General features: G+C 43.5%; 1 protein-coding gene across 3 annotated transcripts in view; it reads right to left on the bottom strand.

Moving 5' to 3' along the window:
* The window catches only part of SGK3 (serum/glucocorticoid regulated kinase family member 3), a 96472-nt gene that overhangs the window by 61869 nt on the left and 20897 nt on the right, over positions 1–13706 (bottom strand). The window contains exon 2 of one of the 3 annotated variants that reach the window (XM_090040092.1): positions 5764–5984. The exons of the other annotated variants lie outside the window; for them this stretch is intronic. The gene's annotated coding sequence lies outside the window, so the exon portion shown is untranslated. The remainder of the gene's footprint in view (positions 1–5763; positions 5985–13706) is intronic. 3 annotated transcript variants of the gene reach the window in all.

The raw sequence follows: 13706 nt of genomic DNA, 5'->3' as shown, positions 1-13706 counted from the left end.
GCAGGTAAGTCTATGGGGGTGGGGGGAGCAAGCATAGATGACACAACAGTGGGGTGGGCATAGACGATGCACTGCGGCATCCTTTATTTTACACTCTTTAGCTGAGACCATCACTTGAACCGTAGGCAAGTGATGACCATAGACAAGTGAGTCATGACCAGAGTTTGCCCCCATTAATACACAGCCAATCTAGTATTATTTGGAAAATGGAATACAAAGAGAGAAATTTCAGATACCAATTCTGACAGTTTTGCTATCTTTCTGCAGCTCTGGAGAAGTCATTTTCAGTTTTGCTACATAAGAAATGAAGTTCAAGCAGCAACTTAATTCAGAGAGGTGTAGTGTTTAGTCACACTTGAGTGTTTGAGCATGAAATGCTCTTTATAGAAAATAATATTACATTCCAAATCTCATAATTACTAGTCAACACTGTAGCAGAAGGCTGCAAGCAGCCCAGCCCTGCCCCGCCTCCCTCCCTTCTTCCTTGCCCCCATCCATGCTCCAAGTCAATCTGCTTCCAGGTTTTTGTTTTGGGGGGCCTTTTTTTTTTTTTTTTTTTGCAGCAAGCCTGCCAAAATCATGGAGCTCGCTGCTTAAGGATGGCCTGAAACTGTAGCTTAATTACACTGATTAAGCCTAGGGAAGCCATTAATCCACACTTAACATGTGGATTTATGGCTTCCACAGTCTTAATTAGGGTGATTAAGCCATGGTTTGGCACCATGTGGCAATCTATGGAGAGGGACAGGACAGCTATGGCCCCTTGGCCAATCAGAGGCATGGTGGGGAGGGCCCATTGTGCTCAACTCATGAAAATGGTGGCCAGCCCTGAGATCTGCCCGCAAAAATCGGTCGGCCACCTCCTCAAGTTCAGTAGATCCCCCTACCAGTGACATTAAAACCACCAGACTATGACAGCATGAAGTACATTGGGAAGAGAATAAACAGGTTTTAGCAGCAGAGCTGGGGGTGGGGAGTGGAGGGTCTGGGCAGTCTCCACTTGCTCATGCCCCTGCCTAGGTTCATCTATTGAAGGACCTGGTGATCTCTTATGCATACACCATTTCATAGATTTCGTAGATATTTGGACTGGAAGGGACCCCGGAGGATCAGAGTCCAGCCCCCTGCCCCAGGGGCAGGAAGTCAGCAGGGATCATAGCATCCCAGCAACATAAGCATCCAAATGTGTCTTGAATGTGTTCAAAGTGGGTGCTTAAACCGCCTCCGGCGGCAGTCTATTCCAAAACTTGGGGGCTCGGACAGTGAAGAAGTTCTTCCTTATGTCCAGCCTGAATCGGTTGCGGCAGAGTTTGTGACCATTTGATCTTTTCATCCTTTGGGGCACTCTGGTGAACAGACATACCCCCAGATCCTGGTGGTCACCCCTGAAAAATTTATAGGTGGCCACCAGATCACTCCTGAGCCTGCGCTTTTCCAGGCTAAAGAGCCCCATGGCTCTCAGCCTCTCACCATAAGGTCTGTTTTCCTGCCCTCTGATCATGCATGTGGCTCTTCTCTGCACCCTCTCAAGCTTCTCCACATCCTTTTTGAATTGTGGAACCCAAAACCGGATGCAGTACTCCAGCTGTGGCCTTACCAAGGTTGAGTACAAGGGGAGAATGACGTCCCGGGATTTACTCGAGAAGCATCTATGGATGCAAGCCAGCATTTCGCTCGCTTTACTAGCTGCAGCATCACACTGAGGGCTCATGTTCATCTTGTGGTCAATCATGACCCCCAAGTCCCTTTCATTTGTAGTGCTAACCAGTGTAGCACTATAAGGATGCTGCAGGTTTTCCTCTCAAGGTGGAGAACCTTGCATTTTTCAGCATTGGACACCATCAGGTTCTTGTCTGCCCATTTCATGAGCCTGTCAAGATCTGCCTGGATCACCCTCCTGTTCTCAGGTGTGGATGCTTTACCCCAGAGTTTGGTGTCATCAGCAAACTTGGCCAGTCCGCTTCTGACACCAATGTCCATCATTGATGAAGATGTTAAATAGTATAGGCCCTAGGACAGAGCCTTGAGGGACCCCACTGGTCACAGCACACCAAGACTATTGGCTCCCATCAACCATCACCCTCTGGGTCCTACCACGGAGCCAATTCCCCAGGCAGCGGATCATGGTGAGGTCAAGGCTGCAGTTAGCTAGTTTAGCCAAGAGGTGATCATGGGATACCAGATCAAAGTCTTTTTTAAAGTCAAGATATACAATGTCAATCTCTTCCCCCTTGTCCAGGTGATAAGTCACCTGGTCATAAAAGGAAATGAGCTTGGTCAAGCAAGACCTACCCGCAACAAACCCATGCTGGGTATCCCTCAGGATATTGCCTTCAGCTAGTCTGTTAAGGATGGCCCCTTTGATAATCTTTTCCAGGACCTTCCCCAGGATAGAGGTCAGGCTGATGGGCCTGTAGTTAGCTGGATCTACTTTCCTCCCTTTCTTGAAGATAGGCATGACATTGGCTCTCTTCCAATCATTGGACACTTCACCAGAGCGCCAAAAACTCTCAAAGATCCATGCCAGGGGCTGAGCTATGATGCTCGTCAGCTCCCTGAGTACCTTTGGGTGTAACCTGTCAGGGCCGGCTGACTTGAAGGTATCCAGCCTATCTAGGTGTTCCTTCACGAGGTCAGCTTCAATGGAGGGCAAGGAATCTCCCACACGTGGGCCTCCCTGACCCGCAGTGAGCAGGGCAGTTCCATGGGACTGGTGAAAAATTGACACAAAGTACCCACTTAGCAAGTTCACTTTTTCCTTAGCATCAGTTGCCCCATCTGGTTTAGCAGGGGTCCAATGTTGCCCTTGCTTTTCCTCCAGCTCCCCACAACTGAAAAAGGACTTTTTATTGTCCTTGATATCTGTAGCTAGCTGGAGTTCCATCGCAGCCTTGGCTTTCCCAATTTACTCTCTGCAGGTCCAGACCAAAGCAGAGTATTCCTCCTTGGTGGCAGTTCCAGTCCTCCATCCTTTGTAGGTCTTTCTTTTAAGACATAGGAGGTCCGCCAGTTCCCTGTAGAGCCAAGGGGGCTGCTGTGCCCTTTTGCTGCCTTTCCTCTGAGATGGGACGGATTTTCCTTGCACATCCAGGATTGCTCCCTTGAGGAATAACCACTCATCCTGAACTCCACTCACCATTGGGCTGTAGCCTTTTAGGACCTCTCTGACAAGCCTCCTTACCTTGTCAAAGTCAGCTTTCCTGAAGTTGAGGACTTCTGTATTACTGACTGACATGCCAGCTTTGCGGCAGATGGTGAAGGTGATCAAATCACAGTCACTGTCACCCAGCTTCCTGTCGATCATTAGATCGCTAATTAGGTTATCCCCGGTTGCCAGTATGAGGTCAAGCAGCACTTTACCTCTTGTCAGCCCGCAGACTTCCTGTGTCTGATAGAGGTACTCCACACACGAGAGAAAACTGTGACCACTCGGATTTGGCTGAGCGCTCCTCCCACACGATGTCTGGGTAAAGTCTCCCATGACCATACACTGGGATCATGCAGCCTCAGCCAATTCCCTGCTGAACTCATCAAGGTCCTGACTCTAGGTAGGGTGTCTGTAGTAGACCCCTACCATAGTATCCCCTGTACTGTGTTCCCCATGGATTTTAACCCAGAGGATCTCAAGTCGTCCATCGTGGGTGCCAATGTCAGCTTGCAGGAATGCGTAGCTTTCCTTGACATAGAGAGCTACGCCCCCATCCCTTTTGTCCATTCGATCCCTCCTGTAAAGGGTATAGCCATCTATACCCGTGGCCCAGTCATGGGTGGAGTCCCACCAGGTCTCCGTTAGCCCAATGACGTCATAATTCTTTGCACTGAGCAGGAGGACAAGCTCCGCCTGCTTGTTGCCCAGGCTCCTGGCATTTGTGTATAGGCATGCAGGGGACCCTTGCCCTTTCTACATTTTGTTCCAGGGCTCGGGCTGGGGTGGGATCCCTTAAGTGCCTTGGCCTGTTGGCTTTGCAGGGGCTGCTCAGTGGGCCAGCAGTGGCAGTGGTCCCCACCACCCCCCGGCAGGCTTAGTTTAAAGCCTGGTGGAGCAGGTCAGCCAGTCTGGCTGAGAAGAGCCCCCTCCCCAATGAAGGGAGGTAAAGGCCATCCCTTCCCAGCAGCTCGCTGCCTCTCTCTCCAAAGAGCGGACTGTGGTTGCGGAAGCCAAAGCCTTCCCGATGACACCAGCGCCTGTCTTTGGTTGACTACCTGGATCCTCCTCTCCCTCCTCAGCTCATAGCCCAAGACAGGGAGGATCAAAGAAAACACCACCTGTGCCCCCAGACCCTTTAGCCCCACACCCAAATCCCTGTAGCACCTCATGACCTGGCTGGGAGCATTCCGAGCTGTGTCATTAGTGCCCACATGGATGAGGAGCATGGGATAGTGGTCAGTGGGCTGGAGGAGCTTTGGGATCAATGGTTGCCTACTACTACTATGGACCCAATTCACTATTGCCCTATCCCTTATTTAGTCTCATCACTCATACAAGTGCAAAGTGTAAAACATTACCAATTTGGAGCAGTAGCATTTTACATCTATCTTACAATGACATAAAGCACAAGGGAATGTCAAATTCAGTCTTATGTATTTTAGTCACACTAAGACATAAGGTCACAACAGGTTTCTACAAGCATCTGAAGTAGAAAACATTTTTAGGCCTGTAAAATCACTGTGACAAGACTATGATTTACAGCCAGACATACTAGTGTGGATTAGTGAATAATTATATAGTGCATTATTAAGCTACCATCAAAATATTTTTTAAAAAGATAAAAATACTGCTTTAAGAATGTAAGGTTAATAAAAGCAGCAATCCTTTACTGTTACATCCAAGTGTCTCATGATGTACCCTTTCACATAATACAGACATCAGGTTTGACTATGGTTTAAAACTACAGGGACAATATTCATGTTGCCATGTGTCTAAATATAAAAGTTAAGAGATAATGGCCTGACTTCTTCCCTTAACCCCAAAAGTTACCTTCCTAAAAATATGAGAGGTGTTCTCCTCGCCCTTTAATCTGAATTCCCTTGTTTTTAATTACCTCATTTTACACAGGCTCATATTTCCTTCAGCTCTCTCCCTCTCTGAGACTAGAAAATGAAGAGCCGTGACTAATGCTGGGGTGAACGCCAAACTCAACTTAGGTGCCAGGCCTGGCACAGGCCAAGAGAGCTGTGAAGCAGCTAAGTGTGGACACCAGCTTCAGTGGGAGATAGACACAGCTCTCCCAAAAACAAGAGCCCCTCTCCATCCCTGCCTAGGTTGCTTTCACTTTAGTTGCCTCCACACCCGAGGACTGACGCTAGGGATTTCCAGCCTGGGTGGGCAGTGCCAGAGGCCTGGAAATGATGGCAAGGTGAGAACGTGGGGGTGCAGAAAGCACAGAGGCAGCACTTTGCAGAAAAGCAGAAAAGCCCACTCCACATCCTCCCCCCTACATCCCAGAGACCCTCCTCCCTGCCAGTGCCTGCCCTACAAGGCAGAGCCTGAGGCTGTAAAGCCAGGGCTTGTGCAACTAGGCTTCACAGCCTTTGCTGGAGTTGCCAAGGAGCAGTGGGGAGCGCACACATGACCCCAGCCCCTGCCCCTCCCTCCGTGCCAGGCTGAGGTGTGCACCAACCCCTCCCCGTCTCTAACCTGGCGCAGGTGCCCCAATCTGGTCTGGCTGCCCCCAGCAGTGTGGGGCACTCACTGCAACTCAGCAGGAAATGCATGTCCCATGGCTATGAGGAAAGGTCAGAAGCCCACAGAAACACTCTCACCTGGCAATGCAATGGCCTGAGAGGATTATCAGTGCCAACAAGGGTTCACTTCATTCTCACTCTTGCACAGGCAGAGAAGCGAGGGCTTGGTGTCAAGTGGAGCTTCCAGCCGAGATCTGGCAACTCCTTCAGCTTGATTCGCTCCTCTACCCACCCGCAAGGCAGCCTTTCTTTCACGCCAGCAGTTGCCAGGTAGAAACTCTCAGCTTCTCCAGCAGCAGCTGCAATGGAACAAGCCCACATGTGGGGAGATCAGGGGGAGGTATGTACACCTACCACTCACCTTGGGGAAAGCCACTTCGTGCCCCCAGTCTCTCCATCTTGGAAATGCAAAGCTGTCAGTGTTCAGCAACCTGTGTCCACAGATTAAGGGACAGGCTTGTGTCTTTGTCAAAAGTTAGGATCATCTTCCTTTAAGTGGCCTTAGGATCAGTTTAAATATCATGATTAGGCCCTACAGGGATGTTTTGTTTGATGTCCAGTTCCCTGCATTACTTCTCCCTAGCAACATCATGCCTATCTATTAGATCTAAAAATATGGCCCAGCATAAAGTATTAACTTCATGGGAACAGACTAAAAACGAGAAGAATGGTGGTGAAAAAATAAAGCAGCCCCACTCAGTTACAATTTCTGCAAAGGGAATAAGAATTAGAAAGGGAATTACACATCATTTGGTCAACAAGTAAATAAGAACTTCTCTACATTGGTAACACTTCCCTACAAATCTCAAACAATTAATAGGTATTTAAGATCACTTAAGTGTCCCTGCTTTTGTCTTGTAATTATTTGCTGATTTGCACCCTGTTAATAAGATTGGAAGTGTAGTTTTACTTGTATACATTCATATTTACTCAGAGGAAACAAGCTTTAGATTGTTAAATTGGGCTTCAAAACTTTTTTTACAGTAAATACATGGTCTAGCGTAGTTTCACTTTCTGTCTCATACAAAACACACTTATGCAGTAAACCCTGAAGGGAAAAACATAGGTTTCAATGCCAAACAAAGCAGCATTCAGCAAGTCACAGAAATAGCTTTGTTAGTCTTTGAGCTTTGTTTAAAAAAACCCCCAAACCCTGTTTTTGAAAAGTTAGGTTTTGGGCCCGACTAGGCATGACTATATTCTTGTAACTGGAGTCACAGACTTATCAGTAAAGGCACAGCAAACAGTTTAAGATCCCGTTTTTGAGCATGCCTGCTCTCAGTGTTCCTATCTAATATTACACTAAGCTGTCATTCATTGACAGTCATCCAAACAGCCTTCTAAAACCACAAAGAGAAACAGTCTGGCATTGTTTAATCACAACATGCAATCAAAACATTGAAATTACCATATGCAAACAAAAGTTACTAAACCAATCACAAATTTCTTTCTTTACTATGGTCTTAGTTAGACATAGGCGAGTACATTGGGAAGAGGGCAGGGTGAAAACCCTCCAGATTATTTTGAGTGGCTAGGTGTAGCTGACTGTACTCCTTAGCAAGTCTGCTTTTGCTTGTTCTGAACTGACAAAGCTTTCCACCATTTTACGTATTTCCTGGAAAAATGAACAGAAAAACAATATTTCCATAAAACCATACTATTTAACATCATCCCATGGGTGACAGGGTTGTAAATTTAGGTTCATTAAAAAATAGTTGTTACAGCCTTGGGACTACCAAGTACTTCACAGTTATGTTAAACAGTTCTTTGATATAACATAATACTGTACATTTGTAATGGTCAAATATTTTGAGTTAATTATTTAATGCCTAACAAATTGGTTAAAGGGATCTTGGGACTGACCTACAGCAGAAGGACCTCAACTAAAGAGTGGGGAGAGAAGGGGGTAGAACACAAGTCTGGATTGCACTTATTCCATCTGACCCCATTCTCTCTAAACCACAGGACTGGAAAAGTCTAAAAAGGACAGGATATGACAGCATCTGCCCCTGCCCTGTGCTCATCCAAAAATACAGTCTTATTCTTGATATATCCTCTTCCAAATCTACCACTTGTGGTTAGGTGCAAGGTGACAGTTGCTTTTTAAAACTTGCCCAAAGTAAAATTACATAGTATTATTTAGCCATCTGATTTAGGATGTTATGCAAGAACACTCCTGGGAATTTTACAGTCAAGGTGCTTACTTATGGACACTGCTCAAACAACTTGATGCTGTAATTTTTGCCTTTCAGGAGACTTTATAGTAGATTTTATCAACAGATTCACAGAGCTGAACTTGCTTATTAAATGTAGGTTACAGATTTCAGCATTCACTCTGGTCTTTCTGTCCAGTGTCCACTCTTACATTTTCTGCATTCCCTTTTTATACTTTTCTTCACCCAAATAGATACTCCTCCAATGAATTTAGCTTTTACTGACTGCATATAGCCCTTAATGCTAATACAGTACATTACAAACATTTATTGTGAAGTTCTCCCCATTTTCAGATTCTTACATGAATGGGGAAAAATACACAAAAAACATGGCACAAAAATATAAACACAAATATCTCCAGGACTTTTCTAAACCCAGGAAGAGAATGAACTATATAAAGGAGAAGCTACCTTTTAAATAAGTGTTCCTAAAAACTACTAAAAATAGCTGCTGTTGACAGGTTCACAAGACTGCTATGCCTACCCATTTTAGCTAAACTAAAAAGGCAGCAATACATTTAAGTACCTTAAAAAACAGAAATGCAGAATGCAGAGGACTTGTTAGAACATGGTCTGTGCCTTTGCCAGTAAAGAATTATTCCCTAAAATACCATGAAACATACAAAGGAAAAAAAACACTGAAAGAACGAAGTCTCCAATATGTGGTATCTGGAATTTCCATTTTGGGTAAAGCTTACTGAGTGATTAACAAAGCTTTGGGATCATTATCTCACTTTCAAATGTCTGCCAAGATCATAAGATCACCATCGCCTCAAAACAATAGCTTATTTTACCCACACAGGCTCAGACTCCAACCAACCCTGTTTTCACAAAAAATCATGCGTGATGATGGTCCACATTTGTGATGTTGAACCTCCAGTTTGTGGGTCCAGAAATCTGGCAGTGGGGGAGGGGGTAGCATTAACTGCAGTTCCCCTGCTGCCAAATTTCTGGACCCGTGGGGAGCTCCATAGGCCTGATAATCCAGCACACCGAGCCAGTTATGCTGTCATAAGACCAGACCTGGCCACACAGTATTGTGCTGGAGCACTGGATCACACCCACACACCAACCTCATGCACTGGATCACACCCACAAACCAACCTCATGCACCAACCCTACATGGGATCCAAACTGAATACCAATCACATGTCACTCATCCCGCTGAAAGATTAGACACCACTAGTCTACATAAATGCTGTTTTAATTATGTGACTGAAGATGGTGGTGGGGAATGGGTACAGGGAACAAAACATACAACACAACCAGAGAATCTGAACACCTCTGTAAAGGCACTGACCTGCACATTTGTTTTTAATTGTAAACAAAAACTTCACACACCCCAAGACCTACCTGGGAGAAAAAGCTAAAACACAGCAAGTTACAAATCACAGTACAGATAAACATCCTGCTAACATGCTTCTTCCAGCAGGTGAAGGGGTACAAAAAAATCCTTGAAATACTGAATTATGTAGATGTAAATTTAATCTAACCTAAAGATTTTTTAAAAAAAAGGCAACCTCAGTCCTGGGCTATTAAGTTAGTAAGCAAAAAACTATGTAGACTTTGGATACCTCCAAAGAAGAGATTCACACGATCCCTTTACAATTCCATGGATAAAAGAGAAAGTCAGTAGTTTATTAAACACAGGCCCTAACAGAAAAATGATTGTCACTATGCTTAGAGATACCAACACTGCCCTTCATTGGGGGTACAAAAATATTTTTGAAAAGCTTACAAGTCAAAGTACTATAACGTATAAAGCAAAATAAAATACTAAAATAAGATAAGCTGGTAGTAGTGGTATAACAAAACTGCCCCAACACAACCCTTCCCAAATAACCAAAAATTAAAATCGCCCCCACCATGTCCATCCCACTCTGCCCCCTTAATAAAGGCTATCAGTAGTACAAAATGATCATAAAACAAACAAATAGCACATGGTTATTAAATTCTGGCACATGAAAAAAATATGGATAGGTATGAGAAAAAAATCAGCATAAACAGGTGTTCTCCACATAACACAGGAAACCAACATAACTATTATGGAGACTGCACTATATGGACATATGCTAAATACCAAACTGACTGAGGTCAGTTGTACTTGTTGTAAACTACTATTCTTACCTTCCTAAATTAACTTGCAAAGATTCTACAGCAAGACAGGAGGTTATGCATGAAATTTTTTACTAGCCATGATGCACCTAATACAGTTATATCTAATAATGTATAATTTTAGTATAGTATAGTATAATTTTAAGCAGCTTGCAGTGATGTATGGGTTTAGACCTAACTGCTAATCCCCGATTCAATAGTTAGTGTAAAAAAAAAAGTTGTATACATACATACACATATAAAGCACCTACTAAAAAAAAAGTCAGGTTCTCTTCCTTATTTAGTACTGTTAAATCACAGAACTACACCAAGTGAAGCATGGGTTGTCAACTGCTGACATCTTGTTCAATAGAAGACATCATTTTTAATAATGTGGGTACTCTAATATTCAGATTCACTGGGGACTTGCAGATATATAAAGACATAGGGTGAGACAGATAAATTACAATTTGGATCCCTGAAGCTGACACCACTTCATGAAAAATATATTGTCTGTCTAAAGTGGGTATCAACATTCATACAAAGTAGTGGCATCACCAGAGGGAGTCTCTCAGTAGCAGAAGACTGCCATTTAGATGGTGACATACTGTGCAGGAACAGACAACACCCTTTTCAAGATTTAGAGGAGGAGGAGATGGAGTTTACTGGTATTTTGCCAGTCTGAGACTTTCCTTGGCAACAGTTGCAGCAAGTGAAGATGGTTAAGCCTTGGAACATGTTGCTATGCCCCAACAAGGGTAGTGCTGATGTCTCAGAGACTGACCTTTTTCCTTCCAGGTCCGTTCAACAGAATAAGATACCTCAAAAGCCTAAACACTGCTAGTGTTAGTTCCCTCCCTACATACACCTTTCCTGCCAATGTTTGGAGGAACTACGCTGTGATTTTCAGTAATCTTTCAGAATCAGGTGGGACAGAAACCTCTGTATAACAACCAGATTCAAATGGCTTGTGCCACAGCATGTTAAAAATACTCCTTTGCCAACCAAAAATAATTCAAGCTGTGTCTAGCATACTGATAGTATCCTTAACTATTTACACATTGGTGCAGATAGTTCTGAGGATTCTACTCTGGCAATTCCAAGTAAATCAAAGTGCCCAATACTGTAACCTACTTTGAGCTATCTTCCTTCCCAAAATAGATTAGTCACTAAAATAACCTTGCTAGAAGCTGCAAATGTTAACAGTATCATCTTAACAATTAGCACATCAAAAATGAATGATCAATACAACAAAAACCAGCATGAACAGCTGACTGCCATATACCACCACCACCCTGCGTCATGCCATGCCCCCTTCCATAAGTGACTCAATACTACTTGTGCAGTTTATATGCCAGGCGAATCAGTGCCTAACACCAAGTGGTCTCCTGTACTCTAGTCAGAGCTTACATATCATGGACAGGTTCAGCCACAGCCCTCTCAATAATCCTCACTAAAAAAGAAAGTGTTCATTATCAGCTGCTTAGAGTTTCTTCATACAACTTTTTGATCAGTGATCTGACTCCCACTTTTTCAGAAGAAATTTGTAACTTGACCCTCCTTAGAAAGACCTCAATAGCATCCCTACACAGATCCAAAATTTTCCTTCTGGCATTTGGAACCAATTAACCTTCAGATTGTGGTCCCTACATTCCCTCCATGTGTCAAGCAAGGATCTCTTATTGAAAGTCAAGCACAAGCCAAGGCTGCACTGTCATCCTCCAAGAACTGATTTCATAATCGGGCTTCTTCTGCATAGCAGAAGAATCATCCACAAATCTGAATTTTTTTTCAAAACAATGACTTACCAGGTGCAAACATTTTAAATGCTGTCAGCCACCTGCCACAGTCCCATCCGTTATTGTTGCTTTAGTGGCACAGACTTGAGTGAAGAGACTTCGGCATTCACTGGCTTGCAAGAACAAGTAATCAAAATGAACTACTTTGATCATGAACTGATCACTTCCTTCTCCATGCTTAGTTTTCTTTTTGGGGCACAACCATTTTCATTTCTGTTACGTGCAACTTCATCCAAAAAACACTACATCAAAGTATGGCAGACGTGTAAAGGATGCCAAAGTCACTTGTCAGACAGTGGCCAAGAGATTAATGACTGTGGGTCAGCTCTATCAGGAAATCAAGTCCTTAACTCATTTAGTTGGTGTACTCCGAGATGCAGCAAAGCAATTTATACTCCAAACTGTTCTCACTTTTCACATCCCTGTATTTGCCAGTAAAATTAGTACCAGTATGATTCTGGATGGACTCTTCTGCACCAGTCATGACTGAAGAAAGCTTCAGGCCCATAAGTATCTAAACTACACATGCCAAATGGAAAGGTCTCATCTTTAACCAAATAAGTCTGTGGAGGGGGAGGGGCAGGGGACAAGGGAAGGGGTGGGAGGGTGCACATTGAGGCCCCCAGTGAGAGCAGAGCAGGGGCAGGCACTGGGGCGAGTGAGTGATTTTCGTATTAAAAACTAACAGTGGATCTATATAACTTATTCCTGTTCTCTGTTATGCAATTTTCTGTTTTCTAGATTTGTACATACATACTGCAAAATGTACTGAAGTTTTTATACTCTTATCTAGAAAAAGCTGTCACTGCTTTTGCATAACTTCTATGTTGCAACTGACAAGTCTTCCAGTACTTTGATATGGATAAGAGATTTTTTTTTTGGTAATCATTGTGTAAATACAATGCGCCTGCAAGCCAGGAAAAAAATCCCTGAACATCAAATCCTGAAATGTCACTTAAACAATTTTTAACATATTTTACGTTTAAAAATATACTGAGGTGCATGCATGTAAGTGGTAAAACCCACAAAAATCTGTCTCACTGAAATATCAGTTTTGTGATACTATTTAAAGGTTAATTTGCAATGTGCATGTATTTATATAACAGAGAGACATTGGCAGTCTGGTTTGTGTGAATAAAAGCAGCGTTAAGATTAGGTTCCAAAATGATCTGTAAAAGAAAAAAGGTGTTTACTGTGCTGCGTTTATTTAGTCTCAGAAACCAATGTTCTCAGATGCTCCTCTTTGATCAGATGGTCTTTTTGTTCACTTGTCCCTCTGTTCATTTATCATTGTACCACTACAGGGTACTTGGATACACTGACCGCTCTTCATTGATTTGTAACATACTGTATCCATGCAATAAGTGTCAGATGGGTTTACACAGGAAAAAATAATTGTGTGGGGAAGATACCTGAACTAACTTGGATACCAGGCCCAGTATAGACCCATTAGCAAGCAGCTCTCCCAAGTAAAGGTATTCTGCACTGTTGTGTCCTGAAGAGCCATGCCACAATCTTCACTCACACTGTTGGTAGCATATTTTACCCACTCTGTCCAAACATGAAGCCCTGCACAAAAATAAATGCATCAGGCCTAGTTAAGTATTTAAACATCTTTTACAGGACTTATATAGTTGTATGCACACAGATAAAAATCAAAAAGATTATAGCTATATAAGAAAAAAACCCACACACTCTAACAATTATTTTGCATACCCTGTTCTGCAAACTGCATTGAGACTGATCTGCTAGACACAGTACAAAGGCAGTGGTCATTTATACCTGGTCAAAGGGTTTTAACATGCAAGTGGACTTGATGGAGCCAGTACAAATCCACACTTGGTCATCACAAGCCCCAAGGGACGGCCCTGCTCAATATGGTATGGGATAGCCAGAGTAAGGGAGAATTGTTAGC

Source organism: Crocodylus siamensis, chromosome 3 (genome assembly GCF_052110815.1).
Source record: "Crocodylus siamensis isolate JL-2025a chromosome 3, ASM5211081v1, whole genome shotgun sequence".
NCBI lineage: Eukaryota > Metazoa > Chordata > Crocodylia > Crocodylidae > Crocodylus > Crocodylus siamensis.
This window is presented reverse-complemented; position numbering and strand designations above follow the sequence as displayed.